Source organism: Macrobrachium nipponense, chromosome 11 (genome assembly GCF_015104395.2).
Source record: "Macrobrachium nipponense isolate FS-2020 chromosome 11, ASM1510439v2, whole genome shotgun sequence".
NCBI classification, from domain to species: Eukaryota; Metazoa; Arthropoda; class Malacostraca; order Decapoda; family Palaemonidae; genus Macrobrachium; species Macrobrachium nipponense.
In genome coordinates, this window is record NC_061087.1 from 78,986,621 (window position 1) to 78,994,120 (window position 7,500).

At 34.6% G+C, this 7,500-nt stretch overlaps 1 protein-coding gene across 2 annotated transcripts in view; it reads left to right on the plus strand.

Moving 5' to 3' along the window:
- LOC135206372 (fibroblast growth factor receptor-like 1) overlaps positions 1–7,500 on the plus strand; it is a 208,698-nt gene that overhangs the window by 152,278 nt on the left and 48,920 nt on the right. The window lies entirely within an intron of this gene.

The following is a 7,500-nucleotide window of genomic DNA, read 5'->3' on the forward strand; positions in this document are numbered from 1 at the left end:
TTGCTATTTGGATTACTTTTTATTTATTTTTTGAAAGAAAATTATGCATCCCATGAAATTCTAGATGTTATTGAGAGGTTCTGTGCTATCTCTAGCAGCATCTAAGGTGTAAATCTACACCATCACGGCTGAAAGTGCGGTCATGATTTACAGATGCCGAGGTGTATTTGAAGTGTATTTTAAAACTCGCCGCATCTGCCACGGGAAATAGATCTGCGAGAGGTTTTTATAGTTTTACAGCTTAAGAGTTTGAAATCCTGAGAGGTACTACCTTAAATCCCCGCCATCCTGAGCGGGATTGGAACCGAATCCTACACGGGCAGGCCAAGATGCGTAGAGCCTAAATCCCCGGATGCTGAACCCCGGGGCAATATAAGCAATTAATTTTAGAGAAAGGTAATAAAACAGACTATTAAAAACATTCCCCGATTTTTCTAACCTTCCCGGCTTATGTCCACACGGAGCGAAATGATAAAGAAAGATTTATTTTCTCTTGTCGTTAGAAATTCCCTTTGACTTCTTGTGTGCACAAAGTGCGCTCCCTGTATTAATTAGATTCCAGGATGTTAGGATTTAACTAAGGATTCTTTGAAGTCACCCTTAACTTTATTAAAGAAAAATAATCCGGCAGTTAATCCCACTTAGATGATCCCGAGTGTGTTTACAGAGCAACGCGTGAAAAATGACGGAAGCCAAACGTTCAGGAGCAACGTTCTTTTGAGCAGACGTTCTCGCTCCGATACGAAGCTTTTCACTTCTTGCCGGACGAGGCTGATGCCGTGGCTGGTAAACAGTGGGAGTTTTAGAAGCAATGAGCACTCTTTTTGTTTTGGTCTTGCATCATGAGGGCGAAATTGTCAGGAAACAGCAATATCAGTGACTAAGTAAAAACAAAACAGTATTTAAGAACAAAGTGATGTTAAGATGGAAAGACTGATCATCGCATTATCCCTGCAGTATATCTATGAATTATGGTGAATTAGGGGTTAAAAGTTGTATTTGATTCTAAAAACGAGGGGTGGATCAATACAAATCGGAGTCTGCAATACAACGGTGAAACAAACGCTGCACAACTTCCTGATATACATCAGTGGAATTAATTTGTGCAAGAATACAACAAATTTGTGTGTGGTAGAAGCAATAAGCAATACAGAGGTGAAATTGTGAGAATAACTGCGTGTTTTGCGATGCAACGGTGACACTCAAAGAATGAAAGACGAGCATTTTGTACTGTGTTCGTTTCGGCAAACGCAACGGTGATACTTTGTATGTGCGTGTGAGTGCAAGTACGGCGAGGCTATACGCAATAAATAGATATTTAACAATACTTACTTTTGCAATACAAAGATGCAACTATGACGATGAAAAGAATGTAGGTTGTGTGTTCCTGTAGTGCACCAGGGAAACTTTGGTAGCTACAACGAGTAAAATGCAGCTGTTAAATTCGGGGATCGAAGTCATACACGATGTATTTGTTTAAAAAAAATTAGCCATGATCTTGTGGGGATATAGCCAGTGAGTGTTGCATTAATAGGAGTGATCAGTATTTAATCTGGACCCTTCTTTCCCACCCGTCACTCCGTTGGGTCACTGAGCTCCATTGTGACCCACTGCCTTTGCCATCTGACTTTTGATGAGTTAGTAATGGAAACCGAAGCTTTTGTGCCTGTCAACAATCCAGTCGATGAATATATATACAGAATTACTGAGATTTTGTTTTTTCTTTTAAAAAGGCAATGAACTACCTCCTTTTTCTATATTTTAACGTATTCAGAATGGAGGGTAATAAAATATAACTTTTTCCTCAGTTGAGAAGTTTTTTCTTCGTACAAATTGAAACTTGAACAGGATTTAGCATTCTTTTTCCTATCTTTTATTCAACGGAAATAAGAGGGAATAATGTTTCTTTTTATTATCTTATATGGACGGGTCTCAACTATTCTTTGCTTCCCTTTCTTCATATGAAATAACCGGAGACAAAATATTTTACATCTATACTGCAGGAAAGAAGATATCAGACTTTCCTCTTTTTATTTGCTTGAATAAACATTTACTTACTTGAAATAGAGAGAAGTTGAATAAAGCATTCTTTGTCACCTATTCTCAACATAAAGTGAATAAGCGATCTTTTCCTATTGAAAATAGAAAAGAATAAGCAATCCGTTATTCTTTTTTTCACCTGAAACAGGGGAGAACGACCAGTTCAGAATTAAAAGTCCATCACGGGGACGTAATGACGATCAAGTTCGTGTTTGAGTTTTGATCAATCCCAAAAAGCGCTCTTTCCCCATCAACACGTTTTAATCTGATTATTCGTCTCCCCTCCAAAACTTTTTTTTTTATCCTATCCTTACCCATCAACAGGTAGAACTGGAAACTAGTCTCAAACTATACTGCTCTCTCTCTCTCTCCTCTCTTTCTCCTCTCTCTCTCTCTATCTATCTATCTGTTTTAATTTTCATGGAAAGTTTTGTTAATTAACCTCATTCTCTTTCAAATATATGCATATATATATATATATATATATATATATATATATATCATTATATATGTATGTTTTGTATATATATATATATATATATATATATATATATATATATATATATGCGCATTAATTTACACATGTCTTTTAATATCTAGTTCGCCTCTATACCTCTGGAATTGAAAAGTATTTTGCATATATGTTAACCGAAGGGGAATTTTTTAATCAACGAATTTCTTATCGACTAAAAAATTCCCGTTCGGTTAACATATTATGAAAATATATTAATTCCGAGGTAGAGCGAACTAGATATTAAAGGACATTTGTAGCTTAATGCTTATATATGAATCATGGTGATTTGTGATATTACTCATATTATATTAAATATATATTATTATATATATATAATATATTATAATATTATATATATATTATATATAATATATTATATATATTGTCTGTGTGTGTAGTATATATAGTTTGTGTGTGAGTGCCTGATTGGAGAGAGAGAGAGAGAGAGAGAGAGAGAGAGAGAGAGAGAGAGTTTGAGCGTTTATTTGTTACCAATACGAGTGTTATACTCTCTTCTTATCTATTTCCTGTACGTTGTTTGTTTTCTGCAGAATTCTCTCTCTCTCTCTTTTTGTCCAGTTTCTTCGATAGTTCCAAGCAAACTTTTTCTTAATCTCTCTTCTCTCTCTCTCTGCTCTTATCTCTCTCTCTCTCTCTTTTTGTCCAGTTTCTTCGATAGTTCCAAGCAAACTTTTCTAATCTCTCTCTCTCTCTCTCTCTCTCTCTCTCTCTCTGTCAAGCAGACCCACGTGTGCGCTCACTCACCTCACAAACACATAGATATACACAATCTCTCGCACAGACCCAACGACAAACACAAAACCCAGTTTAGCTATCGTTAGTACATTATTTTGACTTCTCTTTACTACAACGATTCGGTATCCAGATCGTTAAACCGGGTTTTTCCTTTGTGATATACGTATTTTCCTTTCATTCAGGCGCGTTTTGTTTTTCTACTCCTATTCTGCCTCCGAAGTTGAGTTTTGTTTTTGCGGGCGCGTTCTCTTTGACGCGAAAAAAAAGTCTTTTTGATATTGGCATTCCTGATTGGCACGCCTGATTGCTAGCGCTGTGGGGAATTTCTGCCAACTTTCCATCCCTACTCTTGTGTTTAATTGTCTTTACTCCGTGGATTTTGTTCTTTTTTTGTTTTATAAATAAAGAAATTAATGACTTAGAAATGCAGCAGAAAAATGAGGAAAATGGAAAAATGTAAAATAACAAAAGAGCAACGGCTATAGGTACGTTGGTATCATTTCTATTCAGTTCGTGTGACAAAGGATTTGATTTCTCGCATGAAATCATTTGAAGCAACAGTACAAGTTTTAAATTTTACATAAGTTTGGGATGCCCGCAATTAAGCTGAATTCCATTAAAAAGTGGCTTTGTTGGAAACTTTTACGTAGTGAATGAACTTTAATAGATTAAAGGTATTCTATATATAAAAAATGGCCTTTTGATGATAAAGCACCCCGCAATTAAACGAATCTCATAAAAAAAAGTTGTTCTGTGCAAAAAGGCGTTAGGAATAGATCAAAGAACTGTTATAATCTTCTTAAAATATTCATTTACGTTTGGGAAAGTTTTCGCAAATGTAAATGTTAGTCTAATTTTTACTTAACTTTAATTTTCTCAAGAGGCTGCTAGAAAAGTTCTTTCAGTTCTCTGAATAAATTGTTATTTATAACATTGTCATGAAACACCGACCTGTGTTCTACCTCACCTGCGTCCGGGAGAGTTCCATAAGTCAGTTTTGTTGCAGTAGTAATAGTTGTAGATGTCATATTGCCTTGTAGGAAGCCTAAATGGGTATTGACTAATGTGAATAGTCGGTGTTTATATATGTGAACCCTAAATAATAATTATACACATATAAAAAGTGTAAATAATGAAACTGTATGAGATGAACATTAAAAAACGCTTGTTACCTCTCCATATTAAACGGATATCAGTTTCCTCTCCAGGGCGTTACTGAGAGCACTCCTTTACTTTTGCAAAACGAATGCAAACGGAATTCAGTTTCCATTCTATGGCGCTCTTGAACGAGTCTCAGGTGCACTGACATCTGACTGCTGGCTTCCATAGGCCTCTGGTTCTTTCACCTTTAATGTTTTTGTCCGGGAATAAAAGTTCTGTTTCCGCGTTTTTTTTTTTCTCTGTCTCCCTCTTTCATTCATTTTCCACTAATATTCACACATGTCCTTACTCCACAAGCCGTATTCTTGAGGATTCTTTTTTGAAGTTTTCTTTTCTTTCTGCTTGTGAAACTCCCAGTGCCTCTGGCTGTCTGTCTGAATGTCTGTCTGCCGTATATTTCCTGTGATGTCGGAGGAGTGGTCTTAATTTGTCCTTTGATAAAGAGCTGAAGGTTCGCCTCCTTTTCCTTATCACATAATGGAAGGGCACATTCTCTCTCTCTCTCTCTCTCTTTCTCTCTCTCTCTCTCTCTCTCTCTCATTATATTGGTTAATCCTGCCTTTGTACCAGCCATTCACAAAAGTCCTAAGCTTCTTTGACCTTCAGATTCACTACGCCCTTTACGTTTTTTTTATATACTTTTTTCTTTCTTTCTTACTTTATCTCATTTTTTATTTTTTATCCATTTTCCGACGGCCTTTTGAAGGCGATGATGAGTCTCATAAGACGCCTCAATGATTATATCCCTCTTTGACTTTTTCTCAGATTTTTTTTTTTATTCTTCATTTTTTTTTAACTCTATAGCAGAGTCGGTGGACCGAGTTCCTCCTCTTCGTGCATTCCTTCGCTATCTTTTTATTATTTTGATAATATAATTTTTTATTTTAACGGACGAAGGAAAGCATTTTACCTCAGATTTTTTTAATTCAACATTATTTCTTTATTATGCTTTATTCTTTGCATATCTGCTGAAAAATTCTTCCCCTCCCTGCATAAATTTATTTTGCACTTTTCCCATTTTTAAAATTTTTCGGTATTCCGTATAAGGATGCTAATACTGTAACTTTTAAGATTTCCCCTCTACGTACATTCCTCCTGCTTCCTTTACTTCTTTTTACATTCACTTTCTTTATATTTTCTTTTTCTTTATCAGTACCTTATATGGAAGCCAGCAGACTACGTAGTATTTCCTGAAGGAGAAGTCATTCTTTGTTGGACTTGTTACCTTGTTTTCTTTTGCTTTATTCTTTATAGTTCCTTTTTAACTACGTCAGAAAGTTACTTTCTCATGAAATATTTCCGTCTTCTTCTACCTTCTGTCATCGTTTTACTCCTCGTCATTTCGACATAGGGAAATCAGTGAGCAGTATTTTTTCTTCTCCATGCATTCCAGGAAGGAGAGAAGTGAGAGAGACTGGGAGAACGATTCTTCAAGTCCAATAAATGCCGAAAGTTGGTTCTCTTTTGTGTGCGTTGGTTAGAAGGTGGATCACCGGGGAGGGTGGGGGTTGGGAAGGATGGGAGGTAGAAACAGGGGGTCAGGGAGAAACTCGAAAAGGTAGAGGATTATGCCCTTTTTCTTCTCTATTTTCAATTTGGGCGTTTCTTTGTCTGGCTGAAGATTAGCGAGGATCTTCCCTCAAGATTTTCTTATTCATTTTCTACGTGTCTTACCCAATCTTCCAGGGTTCTCCAGGATGGGGCACTGGTGGGTCTAAGTCTAAGGTATGGTAAGGTGATGTTGAGTTTACTTGATATGATTTTTAAGGGTCTCTGCTGATAACAATAAATACACAGTATAGTATAGTCTTTCGATACGATACCAGTGGTGTACATGATATCGTATATGTATAAAAACAAACCATATTAATCATTGTGTACGGCTGATACATATATATATATATATATATATATATATATATATATATATATATATATATATATATATATGTATAGTATATATATATATATATATATATAAAGGTAGAAGCTACGAAGGAAAATGAAACAATGGCGTAGCTGATAGATCTTTCGACTAAGTAAAGGACGTTGAGTCGAAAGATCTTGTAGCTACTCCATTGTTTCACTTTCCTTTGTGGCTTCTACCTTTATTTATATATTCATCACGTTCCAAACTTTCGTGATTCAGTTATATGTATATAAAACCAGTGTGTATGAATGTGTGGAAGTGAGTGCCCATTTTGTGTGTGTACGTGTGTAACGATGGATAGTTTTTCTAGTATCTCTTTTTGAAAACATTGGACGGCGAAGAAAATAAAAACTTGATTTAATAAATGTGAAATATTTCCGTAAATATGGTTGTGGAATATGAACATTTTTATCTAACTGTTTTTTTTTCTCCTTCCCAAATATACATTCTGTCCTGGTCTGAATTATTTCTTAAATTTCCTTTCTAAGCAGTACATAATACAAAATTCCCATAAATTTTCCTTCATTATCGAAATAGATAATTCAGGTAAAAATTCCTATTTTTTTCCACAAAAGTGTAACGAATAACCACATTGTGACCAAATTGCCTCATAGTTTACTCCAAAAACAAAATAAATTTCCATTGATTTCCTTCAGTAATTCCAATTTTCCTCCAAAAGTACACAGAATACCAAATTATGGACTCAGCTCTCTCTTTTTCTTGCAAATAAATGTCAATCAACAGAAAATATTCTATTGTTTTTTATATTAGAAAAATACAAATTCAATATCCATTATTTCTTAATCACATCCATGAAACAGACAAAATAGACAATAGCCCACAAATCTTTTGACTCGATCTCGATTTTCTTTCATTTCATTCCCAAAATATGTAGTGAAACTGAATGAATTCAAAGCTGATAATTATGACCAAATTTCATTAAGTTTTATTCATCAAACCACAAAATAGCAAAATAAAAATAATAATAATAATAATAATAATAATAATAATAATAATAATAATAATAATAATAATAATAATAATAATAATAATAATAATAATAAATACACTAACACACTAAACACCCAATTCTAATGAA